Below are 23131 nucleotides of genomic sequence, written 5' to 3'. Positions count from 1 at the left end.
ACCAGCAGCAGAGCAATAGAATGCCAAAAACCCACAGCCCAGGGCAGGACGATCAACATGTCACACCTCTGTCTGTTCATGACCACCATGTAGTGCAGGAGCTTGACGATGGTGACATAGCAGTCAAAAGCCATGGACACCAAGATGGCTTAGTGGATACACCCACCAGAAAGTGGGCAGTGAAGAGTTGGGTCATACAGCTGTTATAGGAAATATTTCTTCATGCTGCAGCTAAGTGCTTGATTAGCTTGGGGACCACCATGGAGGTGTAGCTGACATCCATGAGGGAGAGGTGCCAGAGAAGGTAGTACATCGATTGTTGCATTAGATGGCTGCAGGTGATGGTGAGCATGATGATAAAACTCCCCATTAAGACAGTCAGGTAACAGAGCAGGAACAAGAAAAATAGCAGTAGCTCTACTTGCTTATTACACCACAGTCCCATGAAAACAAATTCTGTGACATTGTTCTGATTTTCCGTGAGGTTCAGGTGAGTTCAAAACACACAAGAGAAATTTACTTCATCTGAAATGATGCAGAACATAATATATCTTTAATGGCACTTTCTAAGTTTTGAAGTATTTAAACATGAATAAAAATGTAGTTTATACAGGATTTATTCCAGATACAATCTTGTAAATCCTTTTAGATTAATGGTGTTATTATATTTAAAGAGGTATTTAGTAAAAGCCTGTCTTATGCCTGAAACTTTTGTAAACATTTCAAATGCGTTTAACTCATGCTTGAAAGTAAAGTGAAAGTGAAGTTGCTCAGTTGTGTCCAACTCTTTGCAACCCCGTGGACTGTAGCCCACCAGGCTCCTCTGTCCATGGGATTCTCCAGGCAAGAATACTGGAGTGGGTTGCCATTGCCTTCTCCAGGGGATATTCCCGACACCAGGGATCGAACCCAGGTCTCCTGCATTGCAGGCAGACGCTTTAACCTCTGAGCCACCAGGGAAGCCCATGTTTAGTTATTACTAACAATTATTACTCTGATATTCATTTTACATATGGATAAACCAAAAAATGGGGAATCAATTAATTCTACAGACTTCCCTGGTGGCTCAGATGGTAAAGAATCTGCATACAATGCGGGAGACCTGGGTTCGATCCCTGGGTTGGGAAGATCCCCTGGAGGAGGACATGGCAATCCACTCCAATATTCTTGCCTGGAGAATCCCCATGGACAGAGGAGCCTGGCGGGATGTAGTCCATGGAGTTGCAAGGAGTCAGACATGACTGAGTGGCTAAACACAGCACAGGACAGTTAATTCTACAAAATAATTAAGATAATTAAATAGCAACCTAATATATGAACCTGCATTTGATGCCATTTTCCATGCTCAAAACAGCTATGCTACCTTATCTACTGATCAAATAAATGTACTACCAGGTCTTTCCCATCTCCATACAGAATATGGGGTTTTATGCCATCTATGCCATTTACCTGTAAAACTTTAGGTAAGTCCCTTCCCTCCTCTATGGTACACAAAATTTTTGGATAAAGTCTAAATTATAGGTGAAAATTACAAATGCCCATTGGAAGCAAACATTTATTTTTGAAATATAAACAAAACAAGGTTCTTAATTATGGCAGGCATAGTCTTAATCATTTTTTAACAGTTTCAATGACTCTCCTTCCTTGCACCATGGACATACAGAAAATGAATTTGAGGCAAAATTAGTGGGTGTCTAAATATAGGAAGAGAAGTTATTATTAAATAAAGTGTTCTCCTTTTATTAATCATTCTAAATAATATTTTACAGGTCACTATTGTAACACAAGAAACACTTCGGAAACTTGGTTGTTATCTGTAGACATATTGAATAACTCAATGTGATTAATAGATGATCTGCTTATTGAAATACACATTTTGAATAGTGCCACCACTTTGATGCAATATAACTAGGAGCAGATACTGAATATAGTAGAACTGTCATCTTTTACCCATAATCCAATGTCTTCCAGTGAAAATATATTTTACCTAAAGGACTTTTAACTTCAATACATTATTTTAATGGTATAAGTGGGGAACAATATGAACCATTAAAGAGATGACTCATCTAATGATTATGAAGATGAGGATCCAGGCTTCACAGGTGGCCCTAGTGATAAAGAACCCACCTGCCAATGCAGGAGACATGAGACGTGGGTTTGACTCCTAGTTTGGGAAAATCTCCTGGAGTAGGAAATGGCAACTCACTCCAGCATTTTTGCACGGAAAATCCCATGGACAGAGGAGCCTGGCAGGCTACAGTCCATGGAATTGCAAAGAGTCAAACATGCCTGAGCTACTGAGCATGCACATCAAGGCTCTTGTATCCTGCTGTAAGCAGTTCATTTTCTCTAAGCCTCCTTCTTCAACTACTAAGTGGAACTAATAATGCTGAGCAGCAGTAGATTGAATTTACTATGATCAAAGATTTTTGTAAAAATAAAATGCTGTTCAAACTCCCAATTATTTTTTCAACATTTACCTAAATTATTTTTCTCAATTAAGTGACATGCACACACACACATATAAATATGTCTCTCTCTTTTTCTCTCTCTCTCTTTATATAGATATAGATATAGATATCACAGGTAAACATTGTTATGCTTATATATATATATGCTTCTAAATATAGAATATATATATTCTATATATATATAACAATGCTTATATATATATATATATATATATATATATATATATATATACATATACATATATATGCTTTCCTGGTGGCTCAGAGGTTAAAGTGTCTGCCTGCAATGTGGGAGACCTGGGTTTGATCCTTGGGTTGGGAAGATCCCCTGGAGAAGAAAATGGCAATATATATAAACAATGCTTACCTGTGAGATTTTAAATTTTTTTGAAGTACTATAGTTCTTTAGACTAGTTCCTTTTATTTGTCTGTGAGTGTGCTATGAAACAGCAAATAAATATGGAATACCTCTTAAGTTCCTGTGAATCTTCCATCAAAAGTAATTTAGAAAAATATAGATAATTTAGGGATATCTTCAATTCGATTACAAGGTACAAAAGGACCAGAGGGGAAAACTCCCTCATGCACTGTGCAGCAGCCAATGGGTTTGTAGTCGTAATTGTAAATAAAGCCAATAAAATTATGGTGAGTATATATACATAGGTTTGAAGGTTACTTTTTTATTTATCTCTTGGTGGTTATTGGACTAATGATGCAACACTTCTCTAATGCTATAACACTGAAAATGTTATGGATACTTTTACTTTTTCATCTCTCTCCTCTCCTAGAATATTTCCTCCAAGACTTGTCACTATTTATCACAATACATAATATATATTTAACAAATGTTTCATTCTTAATTATCCAATTTACACATTTTTTTCTGTTACTGTATTACCTAGTATTAGGGTGTTGGCTATGGTTTTTCCTGTGGTCATGTATGGATGTAAGAGTTGGACTGTGAAGAAGGCTGAGTGCCGAAGAATTGATGCTTTTGAATTATAGTTTTGGAGAAGACTCTTGAGAGTCCCTTGTACTGCAAGGAGATCCGACCAGTCCATTCTGAAGGAGATCAGCCCTGGGATTACTTTGGAGGGAATGATGCTGAAGCTGAAACTCTAATACTTTGGCCACCTTATGCGAAGAGTTGACTCACTAGAAAAGACTCTGATGCTGGGAGGGATTGGGGGCAGGAGGAGAAGGGGACGACATAGGATGAGATGGTATCACTGACTCGATGGACGTGAATCTGAGTGAACTCCGGGAGGTGGTGATGGACAGGGAGGCCCAACGTGCTGTGATTTATGGGGTTGCAAAGAGACCGACATGACTGAGCGACTGAACTGAACTGAACTGAACTGAGGGTGTTGGTTAGAAATGGGAAAAGCCACAATGATTAATCATTTCCCCCTCCCCCCCCCTTTTTTTTTAATTCTTTTGGCTTTGTTTTGTCCTTTCTTTCCTTGGGTGAAAGAGCGAGAGAAATGACCCCAGAAAGTAGAGTAACACGTTGACTAAATTCTAGTCCTTACTTTATAGTAGATAATCCCTATGGGTCTATGCAAGTTTACTACAAAGGCTAATCTTGTTATATATGATGTCTCACTTTTAAAAAATTGCTTATTTCCGCACAACCCTCCCAGCACAGCCAAAAAAACCCCAAATAACTCCCAAGACAAACAGCACAGGCGGTGACCTGAAATAAGTGCACATAAACCCTGTGCAGAAGGCAGGCACGGAGAGTGGAAACAAGTCCACACTAGCCCCATGAAGCAAAGGGCAGGTCTGGGGAGCCAGAACAAGTGCGCAGGAGCCCCACAGCAAAGAAGGTGAGCTTAGTGGGCTGAGACAAGTGCACACGAGCCCCACAGCAAAGAGGGCGGACCTCGGGAACTGAGACAAGTGCACACAAGCCCCAAGGCACAGAGGGTGAACTTAGGGGGCGGGGGGAAGCTGACACAAGTCACTCAGATGCAGAGGAATCCACACAAGCATCTACCTAGCAAGTTTCGGCCAGCAGGGCAGGGCAGGACAGAGGAACAGAAGCACAGGCAAGGATCCCAGGGACAGGTAGGGGCTGGCAGCACTGCAGATATGCTGAGAGGGTCACTTTGAAGCAGCTGTGGAAATAGACATGCCTAGCACTGTGAAGTGGTTTGCCATTTTCTTCTCCAGTGGACCACATTCTGTCAGACTTTTCAGTCTTGGGTGGCCTCACGTGGCATGGCTTAGTTTCATTGAGTTAGACAAGGCTGTGGTCTGTGTGATCAGATTGGCTAGTTGTCTGTGATTGTAGTTTCAGTCTGTCTGCCTTCTCATGCCCTCTCTCAGTGCCTACCCTTTTACTTGGGTTTCTTTTATCTTGGACATGTGGTATCTCTTCACAGCCACCATTCCTGACCTTGGAAGTAAGACAATGCCAAAGAAAGCTCAAACTACTGCACATCTGCACTCATTTCACAGGCTAGTAAAGTAATGCTCAAAATTCTCCAAACCAGGCTTCAGCAATACATGAACCGTAAACTTTCAGATGTTCAAGCTGGTTTTAGAAAAAGCAGAGGAAGCAGAGATCAAATTGCCAACATTCACTGGATCATTGAAAAAGCAAGAGGGTTCCAGAAAAACATCAATTTCTGCTTTATTGACTATGCCAAAGCTTTTGACTGTGTGGATCACAATAAACTGTGGAAAATTCTGAAAGAGATGGGAATACCAGACCACCTGACCAGCCTCTTGAGAAACCTGTATGCAGGTCAGGAAGCAACAGTTAGAACTGGACATGGAACAACAGACTGGTTCCAAATAGGAAAAGGAGTATGTCAAGGCTGTATATTGTCACCCTGCTTATTTAACTTACTTCCCTGGTGGCTCAGACAGTAAAGCATCACAGTATTTATATATAGAGTACATCATGAAAAACGCTGGGCTGGAAGAAGCACAAGCTGGAATCAAGATTGCTGGGAGAAATATCAATAACCTCAGATATGCAGATGACACCACCCTTATGGCAGAAAGTGAAGAGGAACTAAAGAGCTTCTTGATGAACGTGAAAGAGGAGAGTGAAAAAGTTGGCTTGAAGCTCAACATTCAGAAAACGAAGATCATGGCATCTGGTCCCATCACTTCATGGGAAATAGATGGGGAAACAGTGGAAATGGTGTCAGACTTTATTTTTGGGGCTCCAAAATCACTGCAGTTGGTGACTGCAGCCATGAAGTTAAAAGACCCTTACTCCTTGGAAGAAAAGTTATGACAAACTTAGATAGCATATTAAAAAGCAGAGACATTACTTTGCCAACAAAGGTCCATCTACTCAAGGCTATGGTTTTTCCAGTGGTAATGTATGGATGTGAGAGTTGGACTATAAAGAAAGCTGAACACTGAAGAATTGATGGTTTTGAACTGTGGTGTTGGAGAAGACTCTTGAGAGTCCCTTGGATTGCAAGGAGATCCAACCAGTCCATCCTAAAGGAGATCAGTCCTGGGTGTTTATTGGAAGGACTGATGCTGAAGCTGAAACTTCAATACTTTGGCCACCTGATGCAAAGAGCTGACTCATTTGAAAAGACCCTGATGCTGGGAAAGTTTGAGGGCAGGAGGAGAAGGTGATGACAGAGGATGAGATGGCTGGATGTCATCACCGACTCAATGGACATAGGTTTGGGTGGACTTCAGGAGTTGGTGATGGACAGGGAGGCCTGGAGTGCTGCAGTTCATGGGGCTGCAAGGAGTCGGACACGACTGAGTGACTGAACTGAACATCACAAAAGCTTGAATGACTGCCCAAAGGCATACTGAAAGCATAGACACTCCAAAACTTACTATTGGACACTGCACTGCCGTTCAGAAAGAGGAGACCCAGCTCCTTCAACCAGAACACAGGCACAAGCTCCCCCAACCAGGAAAATATCACAGGACTCTAACCCAACCCCCTCCACAGTGGCAGACTCCGCAACCAAGAGCTACGTCTTGAGAACTTTAATTTTTTTTTTTCTTTCTCTCCACACTGTTTATTCCCCAACATATTTCAACCATTACATTAACTTTTTGTGGTGCTGTGGAATTTTCCTGTTTGTTTTCCTTGTTAAAAAATATAATAATTATTCATTTTAAGATTTATTTTTATTTTTTTTCTTATACATCACACATTTTTTCCCCCTATATATTTCTACCTCCATATTAGCCTTTTGCAGTGCTGTGGAGTTTTGCTTTTTGTGTTTCTTGTCAAAAAAGAAGAAAAACAAAAAAATTAACTTTAAATGTTTTTTTCTCTTTATCAGTTTTTTTTCTTTCATTTTTCTTGATTTTTTTAAAATTTTATTTTTGATATATTCAACTGCTTTTCTTACAGTTCTTTTCAGTTATTCCTGAATATATATAAATCTTATCCACATATGTCTATTTATCTTTGCTTTTCTAATTTTTATTTTTTTAATCCTCTTCTTCACCCCCACCTTTTCTCTTTTCCCTCCACTCTTCTTTTTCTTGTTCTCTCTTTTTTAATTCTCCCTTTTTTCCTTCACTCTTTCTTATTTCACCAAGTAAGTTAAACTGTTGAGCTGTCTATGCTATTTTCCCCAGTTGGCCCTCTGCACATGCTCAGATTTCCAGATTTAGCATTAGCTAACTTTACTTTCAGTTGGTTGATTTCACCTCTGGTTTCTCTTGTTAACCATGTCAATCTCCTGTACTATTTTCTTTAGAAGACTTTGGCTATAACTGTAAGTGTGGAAGTATGTGTGTATATATCCTAGTATTTCTGTAATTACCTACTTGATTTCCTCCTACTAGAACACAGACACAAGTCATTCCCCAAAAAGAAATCAACACAAATCAGCAAACCAACATTTCCCTCCAAAGCCAAAAATCAAAAGGAAGAAGTAATACAACCCTAAACCCTGGGGAAAGGAGACCTCAAGTGGAGCAAGTTATTAAAAAAAAAAAAAATGAAAAGACAGAGAAATACAGCACAAATGAAAGAGCAAGGTAGAAACTCACAACCCCAAATAAACGAAGAGGAAATAAGTAAGCTCTCTAAAAGAGAATTCAGACTAATAATAGCAAATATGCATCAAAGACTTGAAAATAGATGGAGAATATGCAAGAAGCATTTAACACAGTTACTAAAATCACCAAGGACATTAAAGAAATAAAAAATAAGCAAATGGATGAATAACATAATTACCAAAGTTAAAAATACTCTAGAAGAAATCAATAGCAGAATAACTGAGGCAGAGAAACAGATAGGTGAGCTGGAGTTTAGAATGGTGGAAGTAACTGCTGAAGAGAAGAATAAAGGGAAAGGAATGAAAAGAGTTGAGGATAGCCTCAGTGACCTTTGGGGCAATATTAAACACACCAACACTTAAGTTACACGGGTCCCAGAGGAAGAATAAAAAAAAGAAAGTCACTGAGAAAATTTTTGAATAAATTATAGGTGAAAACTTCCCCAACATAGGAAGGAAAATAGTCAATCAAGTCCAAGAAGTACAGAAAATCCCTTACAGGTTAAGCTCAAGGAGAAACACATTGAGACACATATTAATCAAGGTAAGAAAGATTAAGCACAAAGAAAGAATATTAAAACCAGCAAGGGAAAAGCAACAAGTAAAATACAAGGGAAAACCCATGTGATTAACAGAGGATCTTTCAGCAGAAACTCTACAGGCCAGAAGGGAATGACAAGATATATTTAAAGTACTGAAAGAGAAAAACCTACAACCATGATTACTATGTCTAGCAAAGATCTCATTCAAAATTGACAGAGAAATCAAAAACTTTACAGATAAGCAAAATTAAGAGAATTCAGAACCACTAATTCAGAACCACCAGCCCTGGAACAAATTCTAAAGAGACTTACATAGCCAGTAAACACAAGAGAAAGAAAAGTCCCCACAAAAACAAACGCAAAACAATAAAGAAAATGAAAAAATAGGAACATATGTATCAATAATTACCTTAACTGTAAATGGATTAAATTAACCAACCAAAAGATACAAACTGACTCAGTTCAGTTCAGTCCCTCAGTCGTGTCCGACTCTTTGTGACCCCATGAACCGCAGAAAGCCAGGCCTCCCTGTCCATCACCAACTCCCGGAGTTTACCCAAACTCATGTCCATTGAGTTGGTGATGCCATCCAACCATCTCATCCTCTGTTGTCCCCTTCTCCTCCCGCCTTCAATCATTCTCAACATCAGGGTGTTTTCAAATGAGTTAGCTCTTCGCATCTGGTGGCCAAAATACTGGAGCTTCAGCTTCAGCATCAGTCCTTCCATTGAACACCCAGGACTGATCTCCTTTATGATGGACTGGTTGGATCTCCTTGTAGTCCAAGCGACTCTCAAGAATCTTCTCCAACAACACAGTTTAAAACCATCAATTCCTTGGCACTCAGCTTTCTTTATAGTCCAACTTTCATATCCATACATGGCCACTGGAAAAACCATAGCCTTGACTAGACAGACCTTTGTTGGCAAAGTAATCTCTTTGCTTTTTAATAGGCTCTCTAGGTTGGTCATAACTTTCCTTTCAAGGAGTAAGAATTTAATTTAATTTCATAGCTGCAATTACCATCTGCAGTGATTTTGGAGCCAGAAAAATAAAGTCAGCCACTGTATCCACTGTTTACCCATCTATTTGCCATGAAGTGATAGGACTGGATGCCATATCTTAGTTTTCTGAATGTTGAGTTTTAAGCCAACTTTTTTGACTCTCCTCTTTCACTTTCACTGACTGATTGAATGGATATAAAAACAAGACCCATATATATGCTACCTATAGGAGACCCACTTCAGACCTAGAGACAAATACAGATTGAAAGTAAAAGGATGTAAAAGGATAGTCCATGCAAATGGAAACCAAAAGAAAGCTGGAGTGGCAATTCTTATTTCAGACAAAATAGACTTTAAAATAAAGAATATCACAAGAATCAAAGAAGTACATTACATACTGATCAAAGGATCAATCCAAGAAGATGACATAACAATTGTAAATGTCTATGCACCCAACATAGGAGCACCTCAATACATAAGGCAAACACTAACAAACATAAGAGGAGAAACTGACAGCAACACAATAATAGTAGGAGACTTTAATGCCCCACTTTCACCAATGGAAAGTTCATCAAAACATAGAACCAAAAGGAAACACAAACCTTAAATGAAACATTAGACCAAATGAACCTAATTTATATTTTAAGGATTTTCCATCCAAATGCAGAATACACTTTCTTCTCAAGTGCACAAGGGACATTCTCCAAGATAGACCACAACCTGAGCCTTGAATCAAGTCTCAGTAAATTTAAGAAAATTGAAATTGTATCAAGTATCTTGTCTGACCACAATGTTATGATACTAGATATCAACTACTGGAAAAAAAAAAAAAAACACAACTCTTGGAGATTAAGCAATACATCACTACATAACAAAGAGGTTACTGAAGAAATAAGGGAGTAAATAAAAAGATTCCTAGAAATAAATGACAATGAAAACATGATGACCCAAAACCTATGGGATTCAGCAAAACCTGTTCTAAGAGGTTTATAGCGATACAATCCTACCTCCACAAACAAACAAACAAAAAAGATCAAGTAAACAGCCTAAATCTAAATCTAAGGCAGCTGTAAAAAGAAGAACAAAAAAACACCCAAAGACAGCATAAGAAAGGAGATCATAAAAATCAGAGCAGAAATCATTGAAAAAGAAATGGAAACAATAGCAAAGATTGGTAAAACTAAAATCTGGTTCTTTGAGGACATAAACAAAATGGACAAACCACTATCCAGACTCACCAAGAGAAAAAGGGAGAAAAATAAAAGCAATAAAATTATAAATGAAAAAGGAGAGATTACAACAGGCACGATAGGAACAGATACTTCAAAAAGATCAGCTTGCCAAGGCTGAACCAGGAAGAAGCAGAAATTATGAACAAACCAATTACAAGCACTAAAATTGAAGCAGTGATCAAGAATCGTACCCAAAAGAAAAGCCCAGGGCCAGATGGCTTCACAGGGGAATTCTGTGAAACATTTAGAGAAGAACTGATGTCTATTTTTCTGAAACTCTTCCAAAAAATTGCAGAGTAAAGAGAACTTCCAAACTCATCTACAAGGCCACAATCACCCTGATACCAAAACCAGGAAAAAACAACAAGAAAAAAGCAAATTACAGGCCAATGTCACTGACGAACATAGATGCAAAATTCCTCAACAAAATTCTAGCAACGGAATCCAACAACACATTAAAAAGCTCATACACCATGATCAATTCAGGTTTATTCCAGGGCTGCAAGGATTCTTCAGTATATGCAAACCAAAGTGATACACCATATCACCAAATTGAAAGATAAAAACCATATAATCATCTCAATAGATCCAGATAAAATTCAGCATTCATTTATGAAAAAAAAAAAACTTCAAAAAATGGCCATAGAAGGAATCTATGTCAACATAGTAAAGGCCATATATGAAAAGCCCACCGCGCATATAATTCTCAAAGGTGAAAAACTAAAAGCTTCCCCTCTAAGATCAGGAACAATACAAGGGTTTCCACTCTCACCACTATTATTCAACATAGTATTGGAAGTTCTAGCTATGGTAATTAGAGAAGAAAAAGAAATAAAATGAATCCAGATTGGTAAAGAAGAAGTAACACTCTCACTGTATGCAGATGCTATGGAACTATACATAGAAAACCCAAAAGAAACTATCAGAAAATTATTAGAGCTAATCAGTCCATTCAGCAGAGTCATGAGATACAAGGTCAATACACAGAAATTACTTGCATTCTTATATACAAATAATGAAAAATCAGAAAGAGAAATTAAGGAATAAAAACCATTCACCATTGCAACAACAACAAAACACATAAATAAAATATCTAGGGATAAACCTACATAAGGAGACAAAATACCCGTATAGAAAAACTATAGGACACTAATAGAAGCTATCAAAGATGGCATAAACAGATGGAGAGATATTCCATGTTCCATGTAGGAAGAATCAATATTGTGAAAATGACTATACTAGCAAATGCAGTCTACAGGTTCAATGCAATCCCTATCAAATTACCAATGGCATTTTTCACAGAACTAAAACAAAAAATTTCACAATTCATATGGAAACACAAAAGACCCTGAATAACCAAAATAGTCTTTAGAAAGAAGTATGGAGCTGGAGGAATCAACCTTCCTGTCTTCAGAGTATGCTGCAAAGCTACAGTCATCAAGCCAGTGTGGTACTGGCACAAAAACAGAAATACAGACCACTGGGACAAGATAGAGAACCCAGAGATAAACCCACTCACCTACTGATACCTTATTTTTGACAAAGGAGGCAAGAATATACACTGTGGGGAAAGACAGACTCTTCAATAGGTGGTGCTGGGAAAACAGCAAAGCTATGTGCAGAATAATGAAATTAGATCAGTACCTAATGCCATACACAAAGATAAACTCAAAATGGATTAAAGACCCAAATGTAAGACCCAAAACTATTAAACTGTAAGAGGAGAACATAGGCAGAACACTCAATGACATAAATCAGAGCAAGATCTTCTATGACCCATCTCCTAGAGTAATGGAAATAAAAACAAAAATAAACAAGTGAGGTCCAGGTAAACTTAAAAGCTTTTGCATAGCAAAGGAAACTACAAACAAGATTAAAAAAAAAAAAAAACCAAGCCCTCAGAATGGGAGAAAATGAGAGCAAAGGAAATAGCTGATAAAGAATTAATTTCCAAAATACACAAGCAGCTTATACAACTAAATACCAGAAAAGCAGGCAACCCAATCAAAAAGTGGGAAAGGTACCTGAAGAGACATTTCTCCAAAGAAGACATACAGATGTCTAACAAGCTCATGAAAAGGTGCTCAACATCATTCATTGTTAGAGAAATGCAAATCAAAAGTACAATGAGATACCACCTCTCATCAGTCAGAATGGCCGTCAACAAAATGTCTACAAACAATAAATTATGGAGAGGGTGTGGAGAAAAGGGAACATTCTTGCACTGCTGGTGGGAATGAAAACTGATACAGCCACTATGGAAGATGGTATGGAGACTCCTTAAAAAGCTAGGAATAAAACCACCATATGACTCAGCAATCCCAATCCTGGGCATATACCCTGAGGAAATCAAAACTGAAAAAGACATATGTACCCCTATGTTCACTGCATCACTATTTACAATAGTTAGAACGTGAAAGCAACCTAGATGTCCATCAGCTGATGAGTGGATAAAAAAGCTGTGGTACATATACACAATGGAATACTACTCAGCCATAAAAAGCAACAAATTTGAATCTGTTTTAATTAGGTGGATGAAACTAGTGCTCATTATACGGAGTGAAGTAAGTCAGAAAGAAAAATGTAAATATTGAATACTGACATATATGTATGGAATCTGAAGATACAGCACTGATGAATTTATTTTCAGGGCAGCAATGGAGAAACAGACATAGAGAACAGACCTATGGACAAGCTGGGAGGAGAGGAGGGAGAAGGGGAGATGTATGAAGAGTGTAACATAGAAATTTACAATACTATGTATAAAACAGATAGTCAGTGGTAATTTGCTGTTTGACTCAGGGAACTCAAACAGGGGCTCTGTGTCAGGCTGTTGGGTGTGGTGGGGAGGGGGATGGGAGGGAGGTCTTGGAGGGGGTGGATGTGGACGTACTTATGGTTGATTCTTGTTGATGCATGACAGAAAACCGCAAAATTCTGTAAAGCAATTATCCTTCCATTAAAAAATAATACTATTATGTAATATTATTATATTATATTATTTTAATATAATATATTAAAATATAAAAATAATATTATTTTTTAAAAATAAAAATATTTTATATTATTAAAAATAATATATATATTTAATATATATTATAAAATAATATATATAAGCATATATATATATATATACACATATTTGCTTGTTTCTGCTTCTCTTCACCCTTTCTGGACACCCACTGTTCTCTAACATATTCAGCTCTTGCTAGTCCCAAGATATTGCACATTCCTTGTGGCTTTTCTCCATCTGTCCATATCTTGAAAATAATCTCTTACAAAACTCCCCTTAAATCATAACATGTGCCTCCAGCTTTGACCTACTACATGACACTGACGTATATGTACTTAATGATATAGCCTGAAAAAGCATGAATCAAAGTTAATTACATCCACCTGAAGAAAACATAAATCCACCATCAGTGTAGAAATTTTCAATATTACTTTTAAAATTATTGATAAATAAAGTTGGCAATAAATCATAAAGTATATAAAAATTCTAAACAGAAAAATTTATGAGAATATGGATGCATAAATAAAATAGTACCTATACCAAAGAATCCTATTATTCAGCATGCATACATGAATATCTACAAAATTAAGTGTTAGGCCATTAAAAAACAGTATCAACTAATTTGCCCTTAACACAATATTGTAAATCAACTATATTTCAATAGAAGTTTAAAACAATGAATGTGTAGTAGAAAATCAGCATCAAAAAAAAAAAAAAAAAAAAAGAAAGAAAGAAAGAAAGAAAAAGAAACATGGTTGGAGAACTTTTTCTATCTGAATTGAAGTCATTATAAAGCAGTGATTTAAAAAAAAATGTGTGGTATTGACACAAGGAGATAGGTAAATCATTGAATATAATATAATGTTCATACATATAGTTAAATTACAAAGGGCTTGAAATGAAATTTAAAATGGAAGATACATAAATGGCCAATAACAGTATTTTTAAATGTTCAGCAAATTGACTAATTTGGAAATTAGTCTAATTTCCAATAATTTCCACTAATCAGGAAAACAAACTATATCCTCAGTAATTTATCTCTGCATACCTCCTAGAATGACTAATAGGAAAATAGCAAGGGCAAGAATGTGGAACAATTCATGTGTTTGAAATTAGAACTCTCTTTTTGTGCTTTAAATATCATTCCTCATTTTTAATATTGCCTGGGTTTCCATGACAGGCTTCCCTTGTGGCTCAGCTGATAAAGAATCCACCTGCAATGTGGGAGACTTGGGTTTTATCCCTGAGTTGGGAAGATTCCCTGGAGAAGGGAAAGGCTACCCACTCCAGTATTCTGGACTGAGTCCAACAAAGAGTTGGACATGACTGAGGGATTTTCACTTTCACTTCCATGACAGCCATCACATAATTGTAAGAAATAACTTATTGGGAGCCTTTTAGAGTTTCTGTTTATTTTCATAGGCCCTCTGATGAATGTGAGTAATAGGTTTATGGATAAGTACTTTAAAATGGGTTTTCTAGGTGGGATAGTGGTAAAGAATCCACCTGCCAATGAAGGAGATGCAAGAGACAGGGGTTATATCCCTAGGTTAGGAAGATCCCCTGGAGTAGGAAATGGCAACATGCTCCAGTATTCTTCCCTGGAAAATTCTATGGTCAGAGGAGCCTGGTGGGCTACAGTCCACGGGGTCACAAAGAGTCGGACACAAATGAGCAAACACACACAAATACACACACACACTCACACACACACTTTAAAATGACTAGCATTAATTTTTTGTCCTCACTGTTCTAGTCCTCAAGCAATCAAATTTAGTTTCTCAGAAAAATTTTAATGTAAGAAAGAAGTACCTTCTCTAATTTGAGTCTATATCTGAGGCCCCCAGGTTGGAATTATTCTATTATTGATATTCACATAACTTTGACCATTCTAAGAAATCCAAGTTTTGATAGAAGAAGCTTTCATGTTTTTGGTTCCAAGGACAGGGACTAAAGGGTTTCTTTGGTGACTCAGTGATAAAGAAGCCACTGCAATGCAAGAGATTCGGGTTCAATCTCCGGGTTGGAAAGATCCCCTGGAGAATAAAATGTCAACCCATTCCAGTCTTCTTGTCTGGGAAACCCCATGGATAGAGCAGCATGGAGGTCTACAGTCCATGGGGTCACAAAAGAGTAAGACACTACTTAGTGACTAAACAACAATAACAATAACAGAGACTAAAATTCCCCCACTTATTCTTAATAAGTGTTTCTTGAACACATCTCTCCAGAGTATCTCTTTCTAAGACAAAGTCTTTCCATCAAAGGAAATAATTAACTTCTGGGAGAGAAAATAGCAGCTACAAGATAACGTCCTTGATCTTTTATGGCAACCTGACTAAATATCCTTGAATTGTAGGTTAAAAAAAAAAAGCCTTTTTGTGTGGTTGTTTTTCACATCTTCAGAACAAGCTTCATCAAGGATGGAATGACTCATTTGAATGTGTTTCCACTATGTATTCTGCCTCCTGCCTATGGGATCATAGCCATGTATAGAAGATCATTTCTACATAGCATTACAAATAAACTAATTTTAAATTCAAGTCTTGGGTTTTCTGTAGGCTAGAAAGAAATATTTAGACATAAAAATAATTCTGTACTATTGATTTGATATTGAATTACCCAACAGACTGGTTCCAAATAGGAAAAGGAGTATGTCAAGTACGTATATTGTCACCCTGCTTATTTAACTTATATGCAGAGTACATCATGAGAAATGCTGGGCTGGAGGAAGCACAAGTTGGATTCAAGATTGCCAGGAGAAATATCAATAACCTCAGATACACAGATGACACCACACTTATGGCAGAAAGTGAAGAGGAACTAAAGAGCTTCTTGATGAAAGTGAAAGAGGAGAGTGAAAAATTTGGCTTAAAGCTCAACATTCAGAAAACTAAGATCATGGCATCCAGTTCCACCACTTCATGGCAAATAGGAAAACAGTGGAAATAGTGGCTGACTTTATTTTTGGGGGGCTCCAAAATCACTGCAGATAGTGATTGCTGCCATGAAATTAAAAGACACTTACTCCTTGGAAAGAAAGTTATGACCAACCTAGACAGCATATTAAAAAGCAGAAACATTACTTTGTCCACAAAGGTCCATCTAGTCAAGGCTGTGGTTTTTCCAGTAGTCATGTACGGATGTGAGTGTTGGACTATAAAAAAGCTGAGCACAGAAGAATTGATGATTTTGAACTGTGGGTGTTGGAGAAGACTCTTGAGAGTCCCTTGGACAGTAAGGAGATCCAACCAGTATCCATCCTAAAGGAGATCAGTCCTGGGTGTTCATTGGAAGGATTGATGTTGAAGCTAAAACTCCAATACTTTGACCATCTGATGCGAAGAACTGATTCATTTGAAAAGACCCTGATGCTCAGAAAGATTGAGGGCAGGAGGAGAAGGGGACAACAGAGGATGAGATAGTTGGATGGCATCACCAACTCAATGGACATGGGTTTGGGTGGACTCCAGAAGTTGGTGATGGACTGGGGGGCCTGGCATGATGCGGCTCATGGGGTCACAAAGAGTCGGACACGACTGAGTGACTGAACTGAACTGACTACAGTCTCTTTCTGAATATGTCATATCTTTTATATTGAGTTACTTATTCAAAGAGGATGTCAATTTGAAGATGGGATTAGTTCTGAACAGCCCCAAATATCAGTAAGATCATCTAAGTACAGAAAGTAAGTTAAAAAAAAAAAAAAACACTTAAAAAATAGTGCTGATGCTCATTAAAGATTGTTACTTTAAAAATTAAAAAGACTATTACTTTTCATACATTTTTATCATTATGTTTCAATAATTTTCATATACAGTATCAGCACATGTCATCCTCACCCCATTCATCAAAAGATAGCTGGTAAATATCATTAACCTAATTTGACTTGGGCAAAATTTGAGGCTCATAGAGATTAAGAAATTTGCAAGACCTAGGCTAACAATAGGATTTTTTTGTGTGTTATGAGACAATTCATTTAATAATCAAGAGTAGCTATTAGAATGAAAACAATATTTAAATACACTTCACAGACAAAATGGCATAAATGTATTAAATCATATTAATTATAACTTGTTTAATCCAAATATGAACCCAAATAACTCTCTCTGAAATTAACTGCTATGAATGATACAGATCTCTGTGGCTTCTTTGAAAGTAAAATAGGAAATGATTTTTCCTTGGTTTCTTGTATGGCTAAATATTTCTCTGTCTTATTGCTCGAAATGTCAATTCTTATCACATGGGTGTGTAGACAGTCATGAAAAGAAGTGAGGGTCCTTTGTGCATCCATAGCTGTGTGAGGGATAATTTCATATAGCTTTTTCCTCAAAGGATTCTTATCCTTTGTGAGGTGGACCCTATGTTTCTCACCTGTTAGAGGAAACAAGGATATAAGATGCCAAGAAATGTGCCTTAGGTCAAGAAGTTGCTAGTAGGAAAAAGTCAAATTCTAATCTGGTCTTCCTGATTCTCAAGCCAATATATCTCACCAGCAGGATTCTTATTTTCAACTTTTCAAGAGGAGTCTGTGGGACCATGCTTTGCAAGGGAACTGGGGAGACAAGAAATATGGTGAGAGAGGAACAAAGATAAAAAGAACTTTCAATGAAGCATAGTTATTAATCATAGTTTGTTTATTAATATTTGAGTATTATAATATTGTGTGTATGTGTGTTTGATGTGTCTGTTGTGTCTGTTGATGAAATTGTTTCAAATATACTTGCCTCTGAAGCAATATTAAATAGCTATAATTATTATGGTCATATCTAAAGGAGTTTATTAGTTTAATATTGTTTGCTATAACATCACACTATAGCATGTGTGTAAAATATTTGGAAGAAAAAGAAGTTAAGGTGTTTAATCTAATCTTGGCTTGTTCTTGAGTAAGATCCTTAACTTCTCTGTTTCTATTTCCTAATGTATAAAATAAGCATAAATTATAATATCAATCATTTCATAGGTTTATAATGAGAATAAAAAACAGCTTCGAAAAATCACTTGGAGCATAATTAAGGGTTGATTAAGTTTTTGGTAATATGACAGTTAACATTACTGATCTGCAGATGACACCACCCTTATGGCAGAAAGTGAAGAGGAACTAAAAAGCCTCTTAATGAAAGTGAAAGAAGAGAGTGAAAAAGTTGGCTTAAAGCTCAACATTCAGAAAACGAAGATCATGGCATCTGGTCCCATCACTTCATGGGAAATAGATGGGCAAACAGAGGAAACAGTGTCAGACTTTATTTCTTTTGGGCTCCAAAATCACTGCAGATGGTGACTGCAGCCATGAAATTAGAAGATGCTTACTCCTTGGAAGGAAAGTTATGACCAACTTAGATAGCATATTCAAAAGCAGAGACATTACTTTGCCAACAAAGGTCCATCTAGTCAGGGCTATGGTTTTTCCTGTGGTCATGTATGGATGTGAGAGTTGGACTGTGAAGAAGGCTGAGCACTGAAGAATTGATGGTTTTGAACTGTGGTGTTGGAGAAGACTCTTGAGAATCCCTTGGACTGCAAGGAGATTCAACAAGTCCATTCTAAAGGAGATCAGTCCTGGGTGTTCACTGGAAGAACTGATGCTAAAGGTGAAACTTCAATATTTTGGCCACCTCATGTGAAGAGTTGACTCATTGGAAAAGACTCTGATGCTGGGAGGGATTGGGGGCAGGAGGAGAAGGGAACGACAGAGGATGAGATGGCTGGATGGCATCACTGACTCGATGGACGTGAGTTTGAGTGGACTTCGGGAGCTGGTGATGGACAGGGAGGCCTGGCATGCTTCAATTCATGGGGTCGCAAAGAGTCGGACATGACTGAGTGACTGAACTGAACATTACTGCCAACATTTTTATTTGAGATTGTTCCTCATGTGCTAAATGGATGAAATAATAGCATCTACAAAGGTTGCTGTCTTGCTATGGTGATTTCAATCAATCATTAAAAGTATATTTATTACCTATCATAAAGTTATTGGATTTAGGCAAAGTGTTTGTCATTTGATTATAGTAGCTCCTGTATTACTTTATTACCTTTCCATCATAAATATCCTGCTACACTTTCAATTACTATAAGTAGTCTGACACTGGAAATTATTTATCTTTTATCACCTTACAGAAGTTCAGTACACCTTACCTAAGTGATACAAACATCTTTATTAGACACATATCTAAAATTCCCTCTTTCTCAAATCCTTCTTCATCCCACACTCAAATTCTCAACTACTTTTCCTGGTTTCCCATTAACCAAGAATAAAGAAAACACTATCCTTAGCTTGCATTTATAGCCTTTACATCTATTTTCTACTCTTTTCAGACTTTGCTGTCACTATATCTGAGATCGTCTGTTTCATGTTGGGCTCTGAGGCATCTCACATGATGAAGGGTGCAGAAAAAAATCTCCTGCCCATGTTTACTAAGTTCCTCAAATCTATAAACATCACCTTGCTCCAGAAGATAATGTGAATAATTTTCAAGGAAATAGAACATTTTTTCCTATCTGAAAAATAAAAAAAAAAAGAAAATCTCATAAGTGTTCAGATTTCAGTAGTTCAGTTCAGTCGCTCAGTTGTGTCTACAGACATATAACTTATTATGTTAATAACTTCAAGGTTCATTTAAGAAAAAGTGATTTTTTCCAAGTAATGTAACTATGCATACCATGAAATATATGGAGAATAAGAATAATGTTATTGAATTTATTCTACTGGGGCTCACAGAGAATCAAAAAAGAAAAAAAAACCCAGAAAATCATATTTATTGGGGTTTTAGTCATCTACATTGTGTCTGTGGTAGGAAATGTGCTCATTGTGGTCATCATCACTGCCAGCCCATTATTGGAGTCCCCTATGCACTATTTCCTGGCCTATCTCTCCTTTATTGATGCTTGCCACTCCCGTCTTTTCATACTATTCATGGGGTTCTCAAGGCAAGAGTACTGAAGTGGTTTGCCATTCCCTTCTCCAGTGGACCACATTCTGTCAGACCTCTCCAACATGACCCATCCGTCTTGGGTGGCCCCACCTGGCATGGCTTACTTTCATTGAGTTAAGGCTGTGATCTGTGTGATCAGATTGGCTAGTTGTCTGTGATTGTGTTTTCGGTCTGTCTACCCTCTGACGCTCTCTCTCAGTGCCTACCATCTTACTTGGGTTTCTCTTACCTTGGACGTGGGGTATCTCTTCACAGCTGCTCCAGTGAAGCGCAGCCACTGCTCCTTGCCTTGGACGTGGGATATATCCTCTCCACCACCACCCCTGAACTTGATTCAATTATATATGTATATTTATGCTGTGCTGTGCTTAGTCGCTCAGTCATGTTTTTTATAGATCTTGAGAGCCCGGAATCTGGATAGGGGATATGTTGTTCCATTCATTTTTAGCTGGCTGGAAATTTGGGGTTGGAATCCTGCAAAGGTTCAGTCTGCGGCTTTGAGAGAACCAGAGATCAAATTGCCAACATCTGCTGGATCATGGAAAAAGGAAGAGAGTTCCTGAAAAACATCTATTTCTGCTTTATTTACTATGCCAAAGCCTTTGACTGTGTGGATCACAATAAACTGTGGAAAATTCTGAAAGAGATCAGAATACCAGACTATCTGACCTGCCTCTTGAGAAACCTGCATGCAAGTGAGTAGGCAACCGTTAGAACTGGACACGGAAAAACAGACTGGTTCCAAATAGGAACAGGAGTACATCAAGGCTGTATATTGTCACCCTGCTTATTTAACTTATATGCAGAGTACATCATGAGAAACACTGGGCTGGAGGAAGCACAAGTTGGATTCAAGATTGCTGGGAGAAATATCAATAACCTCACATATGCAGATGACACCACCTTTATGGCAGAAAGTGAAGAGCTTCTTGATGAAAGTGAAAGAGGAGAGTGAAAAATTTGGCTTAAAGCTCAACATTCAGAAAATGAAGATCATGGCATCTGGTCCCATCACTTCATGGGAAATAGATGGGCAAACAGTGGAAACAGTGTCAGACTTTATTTTTGGGGGCTCCAAAATCACTGCAGATGGTGACTGCAGCCATGAAATTAGAAGACGCTTACTCCTTGGAAGGAAAGTTATGACCAACCTAGATAGCATATTGAAAAGCAGAGATATTACTTTGCCAACAAAGGTCCATCTAGTCAAGGCTATGGTTTTTCCAGTGGTCATGTATGGTTGTGAGAGCTAGACTGTGAAGAAAGCTCAGCGCTGAAGAATTGATGCTTTTGAACTGTAGTGTTGGAGAAGACTCTTGAGAGTCCCTTGGACTGCAAGGAGATCCAACCAGTCCATTCTGAAGGAGATCAGTCCTGGGTGTTCACTGGAAGATCTGATGCTAAAGGTGAAACTCCAATACTTTGGCCACCTCGTGCGAAGAGTTGACTCATTGGAAAAGACCCTGGTGCTGGGAGGGATTGCGGGCAGGATAAGAAGGGGACGACAGAGGATGAGATGGCTGGATGGCATCACCGACTCGATGGACATGAGTTTGAGTAGGCTCTGGGAGTTGGTGATGGACAGGGAGGCCTGGCGTGCTGCAGTTCATGGGGTGGCAAAGAGTCAGACATGACCGAGCGACTGAACTGAACTGTGCTGAAATGATTCCTCTGTCAATACCCCTAAACTGATAGTAGATTTACTCCATGAAAAGAAGACCATTCTATTTAATGAGTGCATGACCCAAATCTTTGGGGAACATTTCTTTGGAGATGCTGGAGTCATCCTATTTACTGTGATGACCTATGACCACTATATAGCCATCTGCAAGCCCTTGCACTATACAAGCATCATGACTCGTTGAGTATGTCACCTGTTTTCGGGAGTGTCATGGGTAGCAGGCTTTCTTCATGTATTCATACAGATCATCTACATCCTCAGATTACCTTTTTGTGGCCCTAATATCATAGATCACCTTATGTGTGACTTGAATCCTTTGCTCAATCTTGCCTGTATTAATACTCCAGGGCTCTTTGTTGCTGTCAACAGTGGTTTCCTCTGTCTGTTAAATTTCCTTCTCTTGATTGGCTCCTATGTGGTCATTCTGCACTCCTTAAGGTCCCAGAGCTTGGAGGCAAGGCAAAAAGCTCTCTGCATCTGTGTCTCCCATACAACAGTTGTGGTCCTATTTTTTATGCCCTGCATATTTGTATACTTGAGACCAGCAACTACTTTACCTATTGATAAAGCAGTGTCTGTATTCTACACTATGATAACTCCCATGTTAAATCTTTTAATCTATACTTTGAGAAATACTCAGATGAAAAATACTATTAGGAAACTGTATAGTAGGAAAGCTATTTCAGATGAATCATAAAATATGATTGGAACCTAACATGTATTCTGCCAGGAGCCAGCGTGAGGAATTCCGCCTGTGGCAAAAGTCATGAGGAAGGAGGCCGGCATACACAAAGGCAGGATCGAGCCTCAGGAGTTCCCCTGGAAATTCTCGAGCATCTACCCCCAAAACCAGAGTCTGCCCACTTTACTGTTTTGTTCTCTCACCTACACCTCTGACTTTATGGGGGGCTATCCCCCACCACCATCTCCCTCTCTGAAAAAGAGTTATCTGACAGCTCCAGTTAATAAAGTTCCTGGGCATGACAAGAGTGTTTTAGTTCACAAACCCCTCAGATGGCTCTCTAACTTGCCTGACAGGTTTACTCGGATTCCTACAGCTATGCATACGATTGTTTACAGTCTCCGAACCGGTGAGAGGCATGGGAAGCTTAAGATATTCAAATAGTATAGAGCCTCTCAGAGAGTTAGAAATTGTCAGAATAGAACTAGTAGAAGATTTCATTGTTGAGCCAATGCTTGCTGCCAAGTTTCCACATCCCTTGTATTGTATCCTTGGAAGTGTATTA

General features: G+C 38.1%; 2 pseudogenes; both read left to right on the top strand.

Annotated features, from left to right (window-relative positions):
• The window catches only part of LOC133261590 (olfactory receptor 4C46-like), a 37028-nt pseudogene extending 17293 nt beyond the window's left edge, over positions 1–19735 (top strand).
• A 187-nt stretch (positions 19736–19922) lies between these two features.
• On the top strand, positions 19923–22581 carry LOC133261589 (olfactory receptor 4C13-like; annotated as a pseudogene).
• Positions 22582–23131: the final 550 nt, after the last annotated feature.

The sequence above is a fragment of the Bos javanicus genome, chromosome 15 (assembly GCF_032452875.1).
Source record: "Bos javanicus breed banteng chromosome 15, ARS-OSU_banteng_1.0, whole genome shotgun sequence".
Taxonomy (NCBI): domain Eukaryota; kingdom Metazoa; phylum Chordata; class Mammalia; order Artiodactyla; family Bovidae; genus Bos; species Bos javanicus.
Note: the sequence above shows the minus strand (reverse complement) of the source record. Positions and strands in the feature narration are given on the sequence as shown.